Here is a 23,804-nt window from a genome sequence, read left to right on the forward strand (position 1 = left end):
AAAGATTACAGACAGTACTCCGTATGTGAAGATAGCCATTTTGGCTTGTTTGTATTCATGCTAAACCGGGGCCGAAGGGCCCAGTCGAAATCACACTCTAACAGAAAAATGTGCTGTCAGCAAGTGCTAAAAAGAAAGAGAGAGAGAGAGAGAGAGAGAGAGAGAGAGAGGGAGAGAGAGAGTGTGTGTGTGTTGCCAGTTTAATGTTTTATAAACTCAGTCACGTGACTGAGAGCTGGCTTCTGATTGGACATGCCAGGAAGGAAGTGTATTTCAAAATCTCCAGCCGCGAGAATTTGCTACTGCTTGTGTTTGTTGCAAATCCGTCTGCTACACATTAAATAATAAAATTGACATGCTATAAAACAGACGAATCAAACCTTAATTATTTACGTATTTTTTTTTTTTTCAGCCTTAGCCTAACATTCCAAGACAATATGAATGCGAATGAATACATAGAAAATACTGACAAGTCTGCTACAAAGGAGATAGACTCCCTCTACCGAACTAGAAAACATCTCACACCTGCCAGTATCTTATCTATATATATATCTATCTATATATATATAAATTCGTATTCCTGCCTGTTTATTTGTTTGTTTTGATTAATATATATAAAAGGTGCATTACTTTATTATTTCATTCATTCCTATATATAGTGTGTGATTCTTGCAAAATAAACAATTAAGAGATGACCTCATTTGCATATCACATTAAGGAAAATCGATTTTATTAAATAGCAGTGTGTTAGTTATTGTTTATAGTGAGAGAATTGTTTTAAGCGTTCCATTTAAGTTTGTTATTAAAATTCAATTTATATTGATAGCGTATTTAATTTATTTTTACCGACATCAATTTTTTTATAAAGTGATTTGAGTTATTTCTCCTGGGAACCAACTTTGTTTTATTTGTTTTTTTTTTTGTTGTTTTTTTTTAATTTTTTTTTCAGCGGATAATCAAACTAAAAATAATTCACACAAACTTTCAAGCATTATTTTTTGGAATTAGTTTAAGTAAAATAATTTCCAACATGATTTCGCAATTAACGTTGTGGTCCAGTGGATTTTTATATTAAAATAAACAAACAATCCAATGCAGCTATGATTCTTTATTTAAAACAAAAAGCGAAAAAAAAAAATCATTTACATTTTTTTACCAGTTTTTTTTCTTCACATTTTTTTGACATCGTAATTGCTAAAAAAATTTTCTTTTAATAACACAATAAGTCATAACTCATCATTTTTATAATATAAAAACGTTTATTTTGATTAAAACAAATTCTATTAAGGTATTTTTGAAACTGAATTATTTACAGTTTGTTTTCGTTGCAACAGACTGTAAAACATATCTTTCTAGACTGAGGCAGCATTAATGAAATTCACTTAAACTGGTATAAAGTCATAAAAAAGATACTCAATATCCTAAGAATAGCTTCTTTTTGTATCCCTTCTGCCGAAATATGTGGTGGAGAGTTTGTCACATACATTTTGGGGGCAATTACATTTTCATGTTTTCATCCGTTCTTTTATTTTCGAAATTTTTGTTGGGGTAACGATGGAGTTGACATAAAATAATGAAAAAGTGCTCACTATTCTTAGTATAGCAGGTGTTTCCAAACCGAACATCATGTCGACCCTGGAAACGCTGGGTATCCATGCTAGTATCTCTATAAACCCACTATTCACTCATGCATGAAGTATTGTTGCATTCGCCCATACATGGAGCATTGGTGCACCAGCCACATCTGGGCTGGTGCACCAATCACTAGTCTCCCCCTCTTGGACAAAGTACAAAATAGTTCCTAACCTAATAGATCCCACACTGTCTATCGAGCCCCAGCAACTGTCATATTGCTGCAATTTTGCATCCCTATACTTGTTTTACAAGCGTTTCAGTGGAATGTGTTCAGACGAACTTGCTGCTCCGGTGCCCCCTCGATGTAGATACTAGTGTTGGGACGATTAATCAGAATCGGGAATCAGAAAAATCAGAACTTTTTGGAGTATCGGAACTGGTATTGGAATTGGGAAAATGTGTGCTTATTTTCCGATTCCAAAAACGATTCCTTTAGTTATGTTTTTTATTTGATTTTGTTTAAAACAACTTCTTCCACTGGTGGTAGTAATAACAAAATAATGTATATTTATTGATTTAAATTTCCAGCAAAACTGGAATCTATAGATTGCCCCCTCACAAGTGTGTCTTTACGTTTGAGAAAATACATGCGCATTTAAGATATGTTTTTATAGTAATTAGGACAAAATAACTATTTAATAGTTAAATGTTTAGAGATTTATGAAGAATCGGAATCGAAATCGGTAATTGTATCGGAATCAGGAATTTAGTATGGAATTGGTAATTGCATCAGAATCAGGAAAAATATTGGAATCGTCCCATCACTAGTGGATACCCCTAACAAACCTGACACGCAGCAAAATCACTTTATGATTTTTTTTTCTCTTAATTTTGCTGGTAGTATTAAAACTGAGTAGTCAGTTCTTTGGAGGAGAGAGAAAAGGTATATTGTTGTTATTGATGATTGTTGTCAAGTTTGAAATCAATGTGTTTGTGTGGTTGGTGCAAATTTTGAATAGAGAAACTTGGCAACATCTGTGAAAACATTATTTTGTAAGTTTAATTTGAAAATTAGCAAAACCGGATAATGTCGTATAATTTTTATTAAATGATTAAAAAAATTTGTTTTCTGAGACTTTTGTTGGTAAAAGAACTTATCCATCAAAGATTTTGTGTCTTTTTTTTCTCTTCATTTTGATGGTGGTATTAACCCCTGTACATTTTGTATACAACATAATTTGAACATGATCAGCATAATTCGATCAGAAAATGTAATCATCCACAGTGAGCTGTTTTGTCGTTTTATGACACATCAGTGTGGCAAATATACCAACCTCAAAATTATTTGTTTGTTTTTTTCTTCATTTGTTTACAATATTTGTAACTAGGAGTACTTAATTAGTTTTATGGAAGATTATTGCATTATGCAAAGTGAAAAAAAAACAGCATGTTCTTCGCCAGAGTGCTCAGTGGTGGCTGAACATTTACTATAACATCAAATTAAAGTTGGGGTCACCAATATGTGGCATGGTTCCTGGACTCGGTAGAGGTTATTTTGAAGTGTCTTTGGCTAGGACCAAAAACCACGCCGACATTAAATATGATTTATGGTATAAAAATTATGTTTTAGCAAAAGAAGAAAATAAATAATTTATATTGAACATGCATGTATAATGAAACGAAGATGCAATGAAACATTAGAATAATGGAAGGGTCGCCAGGTAGTAAGTGCTATCTAAAACGTAAACAGTTTTATGAATGCAAAATGTAGAAACTACAAAAGTTTATAAGAAAACATTTTTATATAAGAAATAAGAATATAAGAATTACTTTCATGTAAGTAAATATTCATAGTACAAAACGTTTTTAGTTAAAGAGGTTGAGTGAACACTAGTTACAAGTCCAAATGTTCATTGTGTGAATATGTTGGTTGGTTGTTTTTGTTTTATGGCATATCAACCCTTTTTCAGGTTATTTAATGCAAATCTAGTTATTTTGAGGAACGATTTTTAACGGAGTATATATATTTTTTTAAGTCAGATTCTATTTAACCCATAGTTGGGACCCTAGCAGGTACTACCACTCTGGGTCAGAGTGGACCTCGGAGCAATGGCAATTAAAGGGTGGCTCCGCACTCGCCAAAGCCCGCAAGGTGGGGCCTCACCATCGGATATAGTTTTAGGCCATATCCAGGACCATTGTGTGAATATGTGCATATTTGGATATTTGGCAGCATGACATTGTGTATGTCTGTGCGGTTACCTTTTTCTTTCTTTTATTTTTTTTTTTTACACAGTGATCACCACTTATCAAGGCCCGGAAGCCACTCAGGGATAAGGGTTATTGCAAGTACATTACGTTAGTGTGGAGATTTGATGAAGTGTTTACTTAAGGGGGCGGTTCATTAGGAATTTGTTAACATTGGACTTGAAGACATCCAAGTTGTAGTCCGGTGGGAAGCAGGCAGGCGGAACAGAGTTCCACAGGCGTGCAGTTCTAAGAAAGAAGGTTACCTTTGTTCTTATTAGTGTGCAGATAGCTGTGCGTGAGTTGAAGCTGGTATGTGAGTCACTTGGTCCTTTCGCCTTGCCACCTTTGCACAAAGGCTGGGGTGGGGGTGTTGAGTAGACATTCTTGGGTTTCTTTTGGGTGGCTACTGCTGAAGGACCTCTCTTCTTTTGGTTGTTTGTCTCTTTGCTTTATAGGGGTTTCTAACTTTGCGCTGACTTATTATTTTTGCACATACTTATTATTTTAGGGTGTTTGATTTTAAATATTTTTCATGTCAAATTTACCAGCTTTGTAGAGTGATGAAGAAAGCAAATTCTAATGAAAGACCTGAAGAAAAGAATGTAAGCAATTCTTTTTTACAAAGGAAGCACTACTTATCAATGCCCGGAGCCACTCGAGGATAAGAGTTAATGAGTGTACAGTAGTCAATGGGAAAATGTCATAATAATCGTTTGTAGTGGAAATTTGGTAAATTGGATTACTTAAGGGGATGGCTCATCAAGAACTTGTTCACATTGGACTTGAAGACGACCATATTGTAGTCAGTTGGAAAGCAGGAAAACGAAACAGAGTTCCACAGGTGTGCAGTTCTAAGTAAGAAGCTTTGTTCATGGGATCTACGGTTAGGTTTAGGCACAGATAAAGAGTAGGAAAAATTATTGATAGTAGTTTCAGCTAGACAAGTGTTTTTTATGAAAGTCAGGCCGGGGAGGGGGCTATAGATTAGAGCTCAGACGAGCACTTGCCATGCAACGTCTCTTCTTGGGGAAGAGGTTGCAGAGAAAAGAAAAGGGCATCCTCCACTAGGCTAAGAAACTTTATAGAGTGATGAAGAAAGCAAATTTTAATGAAGCAGTGAAGGAAAGAGTGTGAGCAATTATAACCATTTGCTTTTTAGCATTCATAGTAATCACTTTGTAATTCAGCCACCGCAGCGCCACCTATATGAGACCGTGTATATATATGTCATCCACAGATAGTCGTTTTATTATTTTATTACTCACCAATGTGACTAGGCATAGCAAGTGTGTCAAACCTTCAGATATATAATAAATGCGCCTGCCATCCTGTACATGGGACGCTACATTTTGTGTAGAGCACAATCTGAACATGATCAGCATAATTCGATCTGAAAATTTACATAAAGACTTTTAACTTCAATAAAATGGGTATCTGTTTAGGTGCCGCTCGCCCAAAATCCGACTTAGACGAATCAATATAGATAAGAGAGATGAACGTGTAAAAACATTCAGTTGTATGTCACATATGTCGACCCAAGGGCAGCAGAAAAACAGATGAAGTGATAAAAACAAAAACTAGAACAGTAAAAGAAGGCAAAGAAAGGTCAAGTTAGATATGGCTAACTTGCTATCTATTATAAAGCTAACTATTGTTTATCCAACTTAGATAAGGCTATATTGCTATGTTTTATATAAATGTTATTATAATGGAGATTTAGTGTCGGTCAAACTACATCACATTTCTTAAACATTATATTCTCAAAGTTATTTTCATAAGATAGGAAGACTCTTGCAGAATTTTCGCTGTCTGTCTTTTTTATTGGAATTTTTAAACTGTCCAAATATTTTTTAAATGTCCAAATGTAATGTCACAACAATAAAAAGTCATTCGTAATGTTTTATAGCTGCATTATAACTATAGTTATAGCTGCATTATAACTATAGTTATAGCTTCATTATAACTATAGTTATAGCAGCATTATAACTATGGTTATAGCTGCTAACAACAAATAAAAAGCAAAGACAGCAGGCTGTCTACTTACAACGTGTCAATGAGACTGTAGCTCTTTCTGCCAAGAAGATGATACTGAGTAATCTGGTTCCGATTGCTCAGTATCATCTTCTTGGCAGAAAGAGCTACAGTCTCATTGACACGTTGTAAGTAGACAGCCTGCTGTCTTTGCTTTTTATTTGTTGTTAGCAGCTATAACCATAGTTATAATGCTGCTATAACTATAGTTATAATGAAGCTATAACTATAGTTATAATGCAGCTATAACTATAGTTATAATGCAGCTATAACCATAGTTATGCAGCTATAACTATAGTTATAATGCAGCTATAACCATAGTTATAATGAAGCTATAACCATAGTTATAATTCAGCTATAACTATAGTTATAATGAAGCTATAACCATAGTTATAATGCAGCTATAACTATAGTTATAATGCAGCTATAACCATAGTTATAATGCAGCTATAACTATAGTTATAATGCAGCTATAACCATAGTTATAATGAAGCTATAACCATAGTTATAATGAAGCTATAACCATAGTTATAATTCAGCTATAACTATAGTTATAATGCAGCTATAACTATAGTTATAATGCAGCTATAACTATAGTTATAATGCAGCTATAACCATAGCTATAATGAAGCTATAACCATAGTTATAATGCAGCTATAACTATAGTTATAATGAAGATATAACCATAGTTATAATGAAGATATAACAGCAGTTTCTCTTGTCTATGATTTCGTAACAATTAAAAAATAAATACGGGGTGGAACGATAAAATTGTCGCTATAGAAAAGACGGCATGATTCCATTTGATGAAAACCGGTTTTCTTTTTTGTGTTGCAGACCATCCACGAGTTGGCCAGTTATGTATAAATCCCAAAAGCAATAAAACTTCTATCATGTCTGAAAGTGACACAATGTTCAATGAGCGAGATGCACCGCTGTATGACTCATGCTCTCTACTAATCCAAATTATGACAACAGGACCATTGCCAGCACCTTCAAAATGCAAATCTGGACGTTCAATGCTTGAGGGCATAGCTCAACAAAGTTTCTGGCCACAGTTATGGTCTCTGATGTGGTTTCAAATGAGGGCCACATCATGCTACCTCACATTTTCGAAGTCGGCTTGAAAATCAATACCAAGGTGCACCTGGATGTGTTAAAAAGTGTGGTGATCCCCTGGTGCAATTAGATGGCTGCTGGCAAACCCTGGGTGTCGCAGCATGACTTGGCGCTGGCCCACAAGTCCAAAGAGTTTTCAGCAATTTTAATTCAAATGCCAAACTGGAATTTTTTTTTTAGTCAAATGAACATTGTTACAGTAGAACTCTGGGATACGGTAGCCCCAGTATCCATTGTTTTCAGGTTATGATGTAGAATACGATTTTCGGCCCCTGGTTATGGTATTTTCCCCTTCCCCCACCTTATGGTGTTACTAATAATATTTGATTATATATATGTGTATTATATACTGTACTGGATTTTGTCACTAATTTCTAATGCCGTATCCCGGGGTTCTACTGTATAAACAAATTAAGCAACCGAATCAAAACAAAAATTAACCATTTTGAGGATCGTAGCAGACGATTTTTTTAAAACTCTTTTTCACCTCAAACAAGGCATCATATTGCCTCCTCCTCTTCCTTTTTCTTCTTCTTTTTGTGTTGTGGAATTTTCCATGCCATAGATGAAATTATGGTTAGTGTTCTCCATAGGCTTTGGTCTATTTTTGGTCCGATTCCTCTGAAGACATCAACTTAGCAGAATACATGGGGTAGTTTGCCATTACCTTCCCCAGCGCAGTGGCATTTGACTTACCTGTTTGCACCTATCTGTTGACCTTAGATCAGCCACATAGCTGCAGTCGAATAACATAACTCTTAATACCATAGAACCGTCGATCTGCTAGAGATTTATCCTCCTCCATGGCCATCCAACATCCTGTTGCCGATGTCATCAGAGTTACCTTCTCCTAGATGCATGTCTTAACAAAGACTGGGGATACATCTCTCCCAGTGAATTAATGTGCCTCCAGATACAAACCTGAAAATTTCTTATGATTTGGCATGGTACATACAGCGCCTAGCCTTCCCAAATGGTCGCTCATCTGGTACTGGCCAGGCTCATGATTGCTTAACTTCAGTGATCTGGTTGGAACCGATGCGTCAATGTGATTGTGCCAAATCATATTGCCACATGGGGGTAAAGGGTTACAATTTGGGATTGTATCTAACAGGGATCTGTGGAGAGTTGAACAGCGAGATGTCTATTCACAGTACATTTAAAATTTTGTACATTAGTACAGTCAGGGAAGCAGGAAACAGGAAAGGAATTCCGATGTCTCGCAGTCCAAGGGAAGAAACTATTAGAGTAGAAAGCTTTCCAGCATCTAAGGATCTCAATAGTGAAGGGGTGAGATTTTGCTGTTTGTCATGTTAATTGGCATATGTATGTTGAAGGGGCACAAGTGCTATGAGTTCATCAGACCATTAAAGTAACTGTAAAAATGACCAGATAGAGGTTGGAGATTGGCCGATAGTGCAGGACCTATTAAGTTTGAGACTGATGATGCGATAATTGTTCAGATCAGTTCTTTTGCCAGAATTCTTGAATACTGGTACCACTTTTTTTCATATTGGAGTCACCACTATCAAGGCCCAGATGCCACTCGAGGATAAGGGTTAAAGAGTGTACAGTAGTCAATAGGATAATATCATAGTAATCGTTAGTAGCGTAAATTTGATAAATTGGATTACTTAAGGGAAACGGCTTATCAAGAACTTGTTTACGTTGGACTTGCAGACGACCATATCGTAGTCAGCTGGAACGCAGACAAACGGAAGACAGTTCAACAGGTTTGCAGTTCTAAGAAAGAAGCTTTGCACTTAGCAATTTTCCAGCTATCAGGGTAGCAAGATTCATTTTTGAAGAGTTTGGAGAAGACGGGGGTAGCTCAGCCGAGCATTTCTTAATTAGTATAGCAGGGATGGGATCAGGCTTATACGTTTTTGAATTGTCTAGGTTTTTTATGATATCACAGACAGAAGAATGGGTAAGTTTCAGATCTACGAGTGTGGTTTCTGTCTGTAATAAATAAAATTATTTTCACGTCACAAACGCACTACATGTTTTAAATTATTGTACTTGAATTTTATTTCTCTGAATCAATCATCCTGAGAAAGCCTTGAAATAAAGATGAAACGTTGATGTATACAAGGTATCTCGAAAAGACAAGAATTAAAAGTTCAATAAAACTCTATTGAGGCATGAGATCAATAAGGAAAAAAGTGTAAAAAAGAACTTCTTTAGACCATGGCATTTTAAAGTTAAATGCTTCTCACCAGAAGAAGAGAAAAGCCAGAAATATACAAATTTCTTGAATTAGTCTCTTTGCCTGCTTGGATATCTTAGATTTATATTAATCTCATTTTTTAATTCATTGTGAGTTGGATATATAACATCCAGCAACTCTTTTAGATCAACAAAACTTTGTGTAGTCATGTTTTGCTGAATCATATATATTCAGCATTTTGATGTTTATATATCGTCCTTTACATGTTTTTTTTCCTTATTGATTCTGACGATGATATGTGTGTGTAAAATTAGGTGTCATTTATTTTTAAAAACATAAGAGATTACATTGCATAATAAAGGTCTTAATATCCGTAAAACTACTTGTCTATGCAAAATTTAAATGTGATATTCGTTTTCAGCATACATGAAATCCTCTAAACATCGTCATTTTAAAGGTAAGTGTTAAGTTTGAAAGAAAGTAAATATTTACCATGTTAAAAAAAGAAAAGTATTTGAAAAAAAAAAGTAGTCTAAAATCATTGTCTTTTTACAATTATCAGAAGTGAATTTTCCAGGGTATTTTTGGTCCTTCTACACTTTATTGCCGAAATTGGAGACGCCATTTTTTTTTTTTTTTTTCATGCACTTGCTATCCAAATCTAGGGGAGACATCATTATATGGCCGAACGACTTCTTCCAGAAAGGGAAAGAATAAATTTACCAAAATTAACATTTATTACGTCCAGAAACTTGGTAAACCGATATTACCGGAGAAAATGAATCTTGACAATTCAAAAAAATGTTTAAAATTATTTATTTTGTTCGAAAAAAAAAAAAAAAAAATACCCCCACACACGCAAACGAAAAAATAAACAAACAAACAAACAAAAAAAAATGTTTTGGTTTTGTTTTGGTTTTCAAATGGCGCTCGCCCAGTTTAAACAGTTTAATATCATTTCAATTTTCTATTTAAAAAAAAAAATGTGGCACTTGTACAGTTTAATCAAGACATTAAAAAAATGAAAATATCGAAAAAAGGTTATATTTTACGTATCCGTTTTGGACTGAAGATCTCCGAAAAAAAAATTAATTTAATTTGATCGAGTATTTTTTTTTTTACAGCGGAAAAACACATTCTTATGCGAAGACGTTGAAGTCAGCCATTGTGAAATTTGCTGAAGTTGAACAACATGCCACGGGGAGATAACTCAATGTAAAGTGCCGACACTCCCTTTCCATCTTTAATTCTAGCTTTTCTTCCTAAAAATCGAACCTTTTGCTCGGTATCATTACAAATTGTTTTTTTTTCGTTGTAAAATAAAAACTACTTGATGAACTTAAGTGATTTTTTTTTCGGAGAACTTCGTTTCATAACGGATACGTGAAATATAACCTTTTTTCGATATTTTCATTTTTTAATGTCTTGATTAAACTGTACAAGTACCAAAAATGTTCCATGAAAAACCTTCCCGTTCTCATTACTTAAATCGAAACATTTCCAATTAAACAATTACGGATATATGTTCTTTATTTACTTTTAAAGCAACATTGGACTTTTATAGAATAGTTTTGTTGTTGTTGTTTTTGTTGTTGTTGTTGGGTTTTTTGTTTTGTTTTTTTCGAACAAATAAATAATTTTAAACATTTTTTTGAATTGTCAAGATTCATTTTCTCCAGTAATATCGGTTTAGCAAGTTTCTGGAAGTAATAAATGATAATTTTAGTTTAAGGTCCACAGGTAATCTTTTTTACTATAAAAATCTGAAAAAAATCTTTATAATGTACGTACTTGTCACTGCATAAAAATGTCATATTTCAAAAATCACGTAAGTCGATCAAGTAGGGTTTTTTTTTTTTTATTTAAGAAACCCAAATATTATGAGACATTTTATCGAAGAAAAACTTCACGCCATCTTGTTTTTGAATGATACACTGCTAGCGACACCTATTGGCAATGTTTGAAATATAAGATGAGCAAGAGGCAGACAATCGACTTTTCACACTATAGAAAAAAAAAACTTGGAAAATTAAGACATTTATAAGTTTTTGAGGATGTTGAAAACGAAAATAACGTTTAAAATTCCAGCAAACGAGTAGTTTCCAAGATATGAAGAATTGTACATAAATTGAGCACCCACATGTTGACGCTCCTCCAAAATTCGGCAAATGTGTATTTCAGCGGCGTAAATTCAAGTTTTACAGTGTAAAATTTACACTAGTGGTGATCATAAAGTGGGTGATCATTATACGTTAAATTATTATAGAAAAGTGATACCCCACTTTCTTTAAACTAACATTTCTTCATATCTTGGAAACTACTCGAATGCTTTGTCTAATAAAAATTACAATATCGTCGCATTTTACAAGTTTTGTTTAATAGCGTCCCAAATTCTAGTATGAAGAACTGAATAGATCTGTTAGTAAAATAGAGTTATCTCCCTTGAACCAAGTGCGACGAGTGCATTAATTGTAAAATAATATCGTTACTATTGGACCGATTTTATGACTCTTGCGCCAATTTCTTTGAGAATTGAAACAGAAAATAACGATCTTTCATAATAATCAGTACTGTGAGTATGTGACCACGTGACTTTTAGTGACACTGCCTGCTATATTTAGGTCAATCTAGGTGAAGAAGAAAAAAGGAAAGAAGGATAGAGAGACGACAGAGATTGAAGTTCTAAAATAGGTTACTTTTTGCCCTGCTAGTTATTTAATAAAAAAAAAAAGAATAAATTAAAAAACCTTTCTGTATGTTCATTAATATTCACCTGAGATAATTCTCATAAAAATGATTAGTTTTAAAATTACAATCAATAAATTTGGTGCAAGTCCTTATGAAAAAAAAAATAAATTAATAAAAAACTATAAATAAAAATATTTATGGTGTACGTACACGTGACGGAAAGAAAATATCATACACCCAAAATTATGTAAACTCATCAAATATTTGTATTAAAAAAAAATGAAAATGAAATTTTGCAGGACTAGGGAGGTAATTCAAAATCATTAAAATTTGATAGATTTTAGAAAGCCATTCTTTTGAGGCGGCTACGAATTCCCATTAATCGTTTAAAAATGATTATTTTTTTGTGGGCCGGGGGAGTTATGAAACAGCACAATAAATCTATATTAAAAAACGTAAAAAGAATACTTAAAACTAGATTAATTTTTTCTTTTATTCCATCATCATATTTATTGTAGTTAGAGAAATATGTACTGTAACTATACTTTTTATGTTTTGTTATGTTGTGTGACTGTAACTATAACGTTTACTATTCCGTTTACTAGTACCAATCTGTGTATCTCAGATTTCCATCATTCGTGATGTCATCCAGAAATGGTATCAAAATATTGTATACTTGTTTATGATAAACATTGACTTGGCCTGATCCTAAGCACAAAACAATCCTACAACCGCCTTCGCATCCACCGGTAGACCAATCGCACAATGCCTGTGATACAATGCCCTATCGCGGACTGTGAATATAAAACTTGGATGTTGTTGTGGTTGCAGCACTCCTGACAACACACGCGACCATTCACAGCGCAGCTGCCCCCACTGGCGCAGCTACTGCAAGAAGCTGGTTCCAGTGAAGACTGGTCCTACTTCATCACTATGTCGCTACAACCAAGATCAAAAGAAAGGACCTTGCTGTGCAACTGCTAGAATGCTGTGATGAATCCTTACGCAAGGACCTGACTCACACTGCAGGCGGCTTGTTAACCGACACACCAGAAGCAGATGTACTGAAAGCGATGCAAGTCCTCGCGTTCAGAGCGTAGAACACCATGGTGTCATGTGTTACTCTACACAACATGCACCAGGATCATGACAAAAAAGTCCACTCTTTTGGTGCTTGTCACTGCGACAAGCTGGAGTGTGCAAATTTGTCATTAAGTGTTCCAATTGTGGTGAAGAGGTGAACTACATGGAATCTATCCTTCGAGATGTACTCATTCATGGCCTTGAGGACACGGAAATTCAGCTGGACCTCCTTGGTGACAAAAATCAAGACATGACACTGGAGCAGGTATTTCAATTCATCGAAGCCAAAAAAGCCGGAAAATGCTCAGCATCCCGACTTCATGATTCTCATGGTGCCACAGCTGCTACCAGCACTTACCAGTGACAGAAAAGTGCAGCTCGCCTTAACACTAATATGACAGACAGCTCCGAAACATGCCATCACTGTGAAAGACTGGACATGGCAGAAAGTCCTTTGCAAGTGTACGAAAAAGGAATATCCCACCTACAGTCATGTATGCAAAGGATGTGATCATGAAAATCACTACGAAAGTGTGTGCCGCAATAAAAATAGAAAGAAACAGCAACCAAAAACATCCCCAAAATCATGCAACGAACATGAAGCAGCCATTTTTGACACCCTGTATGTGGTATCCAGCTATATTGGACATAGAAACACATGCAAATTGACTCTGGACCACCATCTCTACAACCAGCTGTCCGATGTGTGGACAAAGAAACTTCACGATCACAACCATTTATCAATCTCATGACAAAAGTCACCCGTAAGAACTATGAACAACTCGGCTTTGGTTCGCTCTTCATATCTCAGCCTAAAATGGCTGTTGTTGCTGCCATGGCTGATACTGGTTGTCAAAGTTGCCTGGCCAGTATCAATGTGTTCAATCGATTGGGACTGACAAAGTATGACCTCATTCCTGTCACCATGCGGATGCACACCGCCAACAATAAAGGTATCAACATTCTTGGTGCAATGGGCCTTCGACTATCTGGCAAGGACCTTGAAGGTAACAAGGTAACACGTCAGATAGTGTGTGTTACTAACAGTGCGGACAAATTCTTTATTAGCAGGGAAGCTTGTGTTGCACTTGGCCTGAGTACCGAGAACTTTCCCACGATTGGTGAGTGACATACAACAGAAATTATGCTGTCAGTGCTAATGCAGGAAACTCGCATGCCAAAACACCCCAATGATGTTGGTTGCAACCGTCCCAAACACACACTGCTACCACCAGTTCTTTCAAGTCTTCCCTACCCCACAACTGAAGAAAATTGTAGGAAACTGGAGGAGTATTTGCACAATCTATACAGCATGAGTACATTCAACACATGCGAGCACCAGCCCCTCCCCTTCATGGAGGGCCAACACATGAAGCTAATAGTTGGCACTGATGCTACACCCGTCGCCTACCACACATTTACCCCCATCCCACTGCACTGGCAAGATGAAGTAAAGGCAAGTCTGGATCAAGATCATCGAACCAGTGCCAATTGGTGATCCGGTAATGTGGTGCCATAGAATGGTCATCTGTGAAAAAAAGAATGGAAAACCTCATCGTACTGTCAACTTCTAACCTATCAACGCTCATGCGACAAGAGAGACTCACCATACCCATTCATCATTCCACCAGGCCAAATCTGTGTCCCATGGTAAAAAAAGATGGTGTTTGATGCCTGGAATGGTTACCACAGTTTGCTAATCTGCAACAAAGATAAACACCTCACAGCTTTCATTACTCCTTAGAGGAGATACAGATATCGATCTGTCTCACAGGAGCACATCTCCTCTGGGGATGGCTACATGTAGCATTTTGATGAGATTGTTGCCGATGTGCCATGCAAAATAAGTTGCGTTAAAAACACACTCCTGTGGTCGGACAGCATCAAAGACAGCTTCTTCCTTGCATGCCTATGGCTGGACATTCGCGGCAGAAATGGCATTATCTTCAACTCTGAAAAGTTTGTCTTCGTCCAGCATATAGTGGACTGCATTGGATTCAAGATAACACTCGACAGCGTTTGGCTGTATAAGAGATATTTCAGACTTCTCAGCAGCTGGGCACGCCATTTGTATGGAATGTCTACCTTGACAACCTGTTCCTAGAGTCCAAAGCAGTCATATTCAGTGAGATTGAGAAGGGCGTCCATATCTTTGACAAGTCCAAGCCCACCTGCTTTGTCATCCTTGTTGGCAGCCATTTCACACAGTCAGTCGAGTCATGTTATGCTCCAATTGAAGGCGAGGTGCTAGTGGTGGCTGATGCATTGGAGAGAGTCAGGTACTTCGTTCTCGGGTATGATGGCCTTACAATAGCTGTGGACCGCAAACCACTAGTGAAAATGTTTGGCAACATATCACTTGAGGACATATCCATTGCTCGGTTGTACAACCTGAAAGAAAAGACCTTGCACTACAGGTTTCATATGATTCACAAGACTATGTTCAAACAGTTGAGCCAGAATAATCCCGGGCTAGAGGGCAGTCTACCCAGTGAAGGCGCATGAAGTGTTTTTGTCACTATTTTTCGACCAGGCAGTGTGAAATTTTTTGTCTGTTCACCTACGTACATTGACAGTCATCTACAATCAGTCCTTGTCGCATCCATCAGAGGATGTACCAATGATTTGGGAGGAGATAGAGAAATATGTTCCATAATTATACTTTTTATGTTATGTGACTGTAACTATTCCGTTTACTATTGTGTTTGCTCAGTTCTACCAATCTGTGTATTTTAGATCTTCATCATTTGTGATGTCATCCTGAAATGGTATCAAAATAGTGTGCACTTATCTAGTATTAGGTTTAATGTTGTGGTGGATTCGATATCGAGGTGCGATTTGAACAAATGCTAAAACTCAAATGGTTCTAATTGTCTACCCTCTTTCTTTTTCCAGTTCATTTTGATACACTCTCATTGTCACTTTCTAAAGCTACCAACTATTAACATGAAGGTCTTAAATCAAAGAATTTTCAGTCAATGGAAATCTTTCCAAACCTCAAAAAGTAACACCTATATGCGAATGTAATAAGTCAGTATGAACTTGTAAATTCTTATAAGACTTTGTCAAGAAAATCAGTTTAGGAGAGACTCCACCAGCTGACAGAATGAAAGGAAACCCAAGATGGTCTACTCAACACCACATTCTGGTATGTGGCTAATATGGAAGAGAAAAGACTCAGTGATTCATGTATCCAGACTTTCATCACTCATGTACATATATATACGTACAAGAAAAACAAAGGTAAACACACACACATACATACACAATGCCACACTGTCAAATACTTAAATATGCATATATTCACACAATGAACATTTTGACTTGAACAATTATTAACTCAACTTCTTTACCTAAATACATGTTGGACTATGAATATTTTCATTATTGAAAAATAACTTTTAAAAATTTGTTTCCTTGTATAAAAATGTTTTATTATAAAATGACATATTTTTCCAATTTCTCTTTTACCAAAATTTCTTTATGTTTTAGGTAACTGTTGCTATTTGGTGGCCTTTCTATTAGTTTAATGTTTCTTCTTGACCCATTGGAAATTGTCTACATGTTTTCTTTTATTATTATTTTTGTTTGTTTTATACCAGCGTCTGTGAGAATATTGATCAACAAAACCATACAACCTCACATTGATGCACCTAGAAAACCCCCAATTGCTCTAAAAGACAACATAAAGCAGGAGATATAAAACATGATCAAGAAATGATCAATATGCTAAGGAAAACCTCCCAGCAGAAACAAAAGAAACTTTGCATCTACATGACATATCCAGCATAGCATGGGAAGTTGTTAGCACTGATTTGTTTCACTGCAATGATCAAGTGTCTGAAAAAGGAATATCTGCTGCGTCAAACAATGAGAGGAAGCTAGACAGACATCCAATCTCCCCACACCTAAATGAAAAAAAGCGCAAAAAAAAAAAAAACGAATTATGGGGAAGCGTGAGGAAAAAAGTTAGTTGGGCGAAATAAATGCAAGCAACCACATCCCTAAGCGATTCTTCTGTTACAATTTACTATGCTTTGATAAAATAACATTATTACATGGTGGAAGCGGTGGAACATAAAAAAAAACTCAAAAAACTTTCATTTGCAATAACAAACAAAAAACATTTCCACTCAAAGCAAAATAAACCAATAACAGAAAAAAAAACAAAAAAACTTCTACTTGTAAAAACATCTTGTTTTTCACAGGATACCCAAACAACATATTTAATTCAATCCTTTTTAACTTTTAATTAATTAATTAATTTATTTATTTATTTTTTGTGATCGATTACTTTAAACTGCTACTACCACTTCCTTTCATAACCTACATAAAGTGTTACTGTTTATCTGTGATGTCTCATAATAATAATATTTTAATGGATTGAGAGACCCCAAATTCGGCAGAAATTGAAAAAAAAAATTAAACAACGTTTGGAATTGTATTTTATTCTTAACAAAAAAAAAAAAAAAAAAAAAACAACATCAAGTAAACTACATTTTATTGCAAATTGGTAACGGGTGATTGAAAAGGCTCCTCAGAAGAAGAAAAAAATTACCCTGAAATTGTTTTGTATTGGTTCATAGAACAGATAGAACCAAAAGAAAATTTCAGAATCAATCGGTTAAAACGTATGTCTTAACAGTAGAAACAAGAGTCGTTGGATGATTTTGTAAACAGATGTAGACAACTCACATGGATATTCGTTATCTGATTCTGAACAACAACAACAACAACAACAACAACAACAACAACGAATAATTGAACCTTTTATCGGCAGCATTCCAATTCCAGATTAAAAAAAAAAGTTGTTAAGAAAAGATAATACCTTAAGACTGGAAAAAACTAATTGTATCAACAAAACATTGGAAGAAACTAATTGTACCAGTAAAACATATGAAGCTTCTAACAAACACTTAGAGTCATGGCTGTTCAAATTACACCCGAATTTCATGCATGTCAGTACAGCAGAGGTCCAGGGTGAAAATTCCAAAGTGCAGCAATCCGAGGAAAAAAGCTACTCAAATAGAAGGCTTTACGGCATCAAGGGATATCTACCCTCACTAGAACAACTCAAGCTATTTCCCTTCACTGCACAGTCAAAAAAGAAGATGCACACTAAACTCTTGCAGTAAAACCAATCAATGCAATTAGGGATCTGATACAGATGAATCCAGACTGGCTCGATTAAATTGGCTTTACGCCAGGGTCTGTGAGAATATTGATCAACAAAACCATACAACCTCACATTGATGCACCTAGAAAACCCCCAATTGCTCTAAAAGGCAACATAAAACAGGAGATATAAAACATGATCAAGAAATGATCAATATGCTAAGGAAAACCTCCCAGCAGAAACAAAAGAAGCTTTGCATCTACATGACATATCCAGCATAGCATGGGAAGTTGTTAGCACTGATTTGTTTCACTGTAATGATCAAGAATACTTAATAATTGCTGATTATTACAGCAAATTTCCAATTATACAGAAAATAACTGGCCTGACTACACGTAATACGGTCATATCAGCAATGAAACAGATTTTCTCTGAACATGGTATACCCATCAGAGTTATTAGTGACAACAGATCACAATATTCTAGTGAAGCATTCAAATAATTTGCTCAACAATGGCAATTCGATCACAAAACGTTATCTCCAAAGTTCCAAAGATTGAATGGATTTATTGAACGACAAATCCAATAAAAAAAAAACATTAACTAAGGCAAAGCAAGCAGGAAGAGATCCTAATTTAGCAATGCTTTGCCTATGAATAAAACCAATCAACCACAAACTTCCAAGTCCAGATGAACTTTTAAACAATTGCATTATGGGATCGAACATAATTGCAAAAATTCTAAAGCCAAGATTTCTTAATCCTGACCATATGCACGAACAACTAGAACATGGACAGGATATGCAGAAAATGTATCATGACAGAACAGCTAATAATTTACCAGCAGTTGTCACTGAACAATGTGTATGTATACTGGATAGCCAAATGGGGAAATGGAAACCAGCAACGGTTCTGAGTAAATGTACAGAACCGACATCGTACATCCTTCAACTACAAGATGAATCTCCAAAAGATGAAGCAGAGTCCAACTAAAAGCAGATGGAGCATCAACCCATAAACAGGTTTATTTCAACGATCACATCACAAACTGGACACACTCAATACAAACAATATCTCACACCAATTAACCCCAAAATGATTAGCATACAACACAACAAAAATACGTAGACCAAAGTGATATAAGCAACAAATGTACTACTGAACACAACAATTATCTGAAACAATCTTTTCTTTTCTATCTAGTAAGGAGGCGTAGTAATATCATGGAACTATTTTCATATGTACAATAAATATAACTACGTGGCGTAGGTATGTACACTGTCTTAAAATAATCCATGTCTCTTCTTATGTATATATGTTAAATAAAACATTGAATCACATAATGATGCTTCGGTTACAATTTACCCCCCTCTCTCGGGCAGTCTGTCGATTTCGACGATGACACGGAGGTTGGTTAGGGTCCGTGTCGAAGGTGCTATGTGAGTCCGATCAGAGCTCTGAAACCCCAGCTGCAGATGTGACACCTGATGGCAGGAAATCTTCAGCAAGAGCACGACCATCATACTCCAATAGCCTGAGTGAAGAGATCACGCCGCGGCTTTCACCTCTCTCCCAGCCTAGGCAAAGTAGGAATAAGCAGCTTGCCCAGTACTGCTAGCACCCTCTCTGCTGAAAGCAAAAGTACAGAGGCAAGGATGGGCCAGGACAGTCTGCACACATGCCATCAGTCGCAACCGATGGCTGAGGCAGACCCGAGTTAAGTTGTTGACCACGTCGGCACTGCGGTTGTGGTTCATCTGCTGTGCAAGCCGTTGGGATTCCTTCCTCATCCACCAAGAGCATCGTTGACCAGGCTTGAATTTTTGTGACCCTAAATAGGGGGGCTAGTGGGTACTACACCTTGCCCAAGGGTGACCCAGCACTGCAATGACTAAGGGGTAGTGACATTCTCCCCAAAACCCTGGAGGTCCCGCACCAGGACCTCGATGCCGGATGTAGTTTATTTCACACCCAGGACCAAACAGGACAATTTACCACACTTCGATAAAATAACATTATTACAGTATTCAAAGCCCTAAAAGAATCTGGCTTATACAAGTATAGGTGTGCCTTCTCCAAGTGATGTTACCTCAAGTAATTGCACGAAGCAGGACACTCCACCAGACTAGAGGAATTCTTTAAAACTTACATTATGCACACACCGTACTAATCTCATATCATTTCTTTTCATGCAACTCGTGTCCTCTGGTATCCAATCCGATATTCCTACTGGAAGAATATAAAAGTTAAATTGAGTCTTCGTCATTTATATTTAAAATTTCATATAATAATAAAATAATAACACAAAAAAATTAATTAATAACAGTAATTTAAACGTAGATAAGTATATTTGTGATCCTATCAATGTTGCCCCTCCCCTCAAATGTTAGGAAGTAAAAAAAAAAAGAAAATGGTAACAATATGAAAAAAAAAGAAAAAAAAAAAAAGAAAAGTTTATCAGCAGAACAAAGGTATAGGAAGTTATTCACCAAGACACACAAATAAGGTAAGTGAAAATCTCTATTACATTTTTGGAGGAATTATAAGTGGAGAAAAGCAGCTGTTCCAGAATAAATGTAAGAAATTAAGAAGGAATAAATAATGTACATATACTTTATGGAAACATGCATTTGGAAATGCTATAGGTAATTATTGAAAATATTAATTGACAATCTTAACGCTCTTGCGGTTAGTAATAGTAGAGGTTCTCTGAATTAATTTTAATAACCATACTAGCATCTGCTTCACTTTGTGCTCAATGCAAGGATTTTACTTGCAAGGAAAGAAAAACAAGCAATAGAAATCTTTAACTCTCTGAATATAGATCTATTACGGTCCAGAATAAATAAAAAAATATTTCAACTTTAAAAAAAGAAAACAGAAAGAAAGGAAGAAATTGGATCGTATTTTTCTTCTTTTAATAAAATATTTTGCATCTTTAAACTGTTCTAAAACAGTTTTTCTGTTTATTCAATGTTTTTACATTTTTAATGATGCTTCCAAGAGCTTTAATACTAATTCCTATACCTTTAAGCGAACACACACTAAAAAAGCTCACAAGAAAGTTCGTTTACACCTCGTGCATTTATCAACAACAACAATAACAACAACAACGACAACAGCAGTTTGCCTTGAACTTTAAAAAAAAAATTTTTTTTTTTATTCAATTTTCACCCCAAACAAGGCACAGTGCCACTTGGAAGTAGGGGGCTACTATCGGGGATATAATTTGCGGGGGCATTATGAAGGGAGATGAGTAGCAAGATGTTTGTTCACATTACACTTGAACTTCTGCATATCAGTACAGTTGGGAAAGCAGAATCCCGGAAGGGAGTTCCAAAAACTTGCAGTTCTGAGGAAGAAACTATTGAAGTAAAAGGCTTTCTTACACCTAGGGATCTCTACTGTAAAGGGGTGGGACTTAGTTGCTTGTCGGGTTTGTCAGAGGTAGTCATATTGAGGAGGTACAAGTGCTTGCAGTTCGTCAGAGCATTTACCATTAAAGTATGTGTAGAACAGACAGAGGACCTATCAGGTTGGCGACTCTCTTTTGAACCCTGTCCAGGAGTGAGAGACAAGCAGCAGATGCACCAGCCCAAATGTGACAACAGTACTCCATACATGGGCGAATGGTGGCCTTATAGAGGTACAGGATACTTTCAGGCGTAAGTAATTTTCTAGCACGGTAGAGAGAGCCCACCTTCTTTGCAGCAGCCTTAGCAATGCTCTCAATGTATCTATTCCAATTCATGTTCCCTGTAAACGTTAGGCCGAGGAGTTTAAAAGAAATACTTTCAGGCAATGTATTCTTGGCCATTGCTATTGGTGGTAGAGAAGGTTTCTTGTAGTTATTGAAGGAAACAAGCTTAGTCTCGTCAGTATTGAATGTGACCATCCATTTTTGTTCCCATTCTACTACAGATTGGAAGTCATCCTCTAGTGTTTCTGCCATTTCCTTAGATACGTGTTCATTTGTTTTCCTCTCATGCCTGTTATAGAGAGTGGTGTCATCGTCAAATCTACCCATCTCCAAAACAATTTTATCAGAGTCATTTATGAATATTAGGAATAATAAAGGTCCAAGGATAGACCCCTGAGGTACTCCTGCATTTATATCATATTGTTTAGATGTACGACCGTCGCAGACAACTTGGATTTTTCTCTTACTTAAGAAGGATTTAATTACATTATGTATTCTTCCAGTGATACCATATGAGCTTATTTTCCTTAGAAGACCATCGTGTCATACCCTGTCAAAAGCCTTAGATATATTAAGGGCTACCGCTCTAACCTCCTCTATTTTGTCCAATGAACGGTATATATGTTCAGAGACTACAGTTAAGATATCTGCTGTTGAACGGGCTTGCCTAAATCCATATTGTTTGTTGGTCAGGAGTTTAGCAGCTGTTAGGCGTTGGACTAGGGCTTGATTAACTAAGAACTCAAATATTTTGGCGAAAAGTGTGAGGAGATTAATTGGGCGATAATTTAGTGGGTCAGTTCTTTCACCAGAATTCTTGAAGACTAGTACCACAGAAGCGGTTTTCCAGCAGTCGGGAAAGCAAGATTCGTTAAGGCATTTATTGTAAAGTTTGGAGAGAACTGGAGCAACCTCAGCAGAGCATTTTTATAATAGCACAGCCGGGATGAGATTTGGTCCACATGCTTTTGAGGTGTCTAGGTTTTTTATGATACCATGTACCTGAGAAGGGGTGATTTTCAAATTGTCTAGTGTGGTGTCTGTCTGTAAAGAAAAGTCGGGGAGGGAGTGGTGTGCCGGGTCCAGTGTGGAGTTTGAGGCAAATCGACTGACAAGCAGGTTAGCCTTGTCAGTTGCTATGCAAGCAACCTCATGATTGTTTGATAGTGGGGGAATCGTTGACTGCTCATTATTTACCACACTGTTGTAGATTTTCCAAAAATCACGGGTTTCTAATTTCTGTGCTTCGATGTGTTTTCTGGTGGTTTAAGCTGTCTTAGCTGTCGTTATTACTCTCTTACAATTATTTCTAGCTTCTATATACTTCTGTCGGTTTGAACTAGACATGTCGGTTGAATCTGCGGAACACATGCTGCCTTTGAGCAATAAACCATTGGGGAGAGTGGGGCTTGCTATAGAATTTCCGTCTGGGAATATTTGCTTCAATTGCAGTTTTGAACCATTCAGTGGTCTCATTGGCACACTGTTCCACTGGAAGAGAAAAGATATTTTACCATGGGGCATCTCTGATGAGTTCCCTGATGGATTCCCAATCAGCCTTTTTGTAATACCTCGTTGTTTTGAGTAGTGGGTCTTCAGTTTTAGGGCGAGAATTTAGGGTGATTTCTACCATTACCACAGCATGATCAGCATTCCCGAGTGGGCTGTGGGCATTTGTTGTACAATCATTGGAAACTGTGGTCAGAAATAGATCTAGAAGTGAGGCATGTTGATCTTGCTGGTCTGGGAAACGTGTCGGAAATGTAACCGTCTGAGATAGGGAATGGGATATAGAGAAGCTATGTATTGTGCTACCAGTTATGTCTGTGTAATTAGAGAATCCAAGCCAGTTAGTGTGGTGGACATTGAAGTCACCAAATACATATACTTGTGCACTAGTATCGAGGGAGAGTGCTACATCTAACAACACTGATTTTACTTGTAAGGAAAAAGAGAGAAAAAAAACAGGCAATAGAACTCTTTCACTCTCTGAAGATGAACCTATTACAGTCCAGAATTAATCAGAAATATTTCAACTTTAAAAAAAGAGGAAATAAATAAATTTTTATTCCG

Source organism: Euprymna scolopes, chromosome 10 (assembly GCF_053919585.1).
Source record: "Euprymna scolopes isolate OS-2025 chromosome 10, ASM5391958v1, whole genome shotgun sequence".
Lineage (NCBI taxonomy): Eukaryota > Metazoa > Mollusca > Cephalopoda > Sepiida > Sepiolidae > Euprymna > Euprymna scolopes.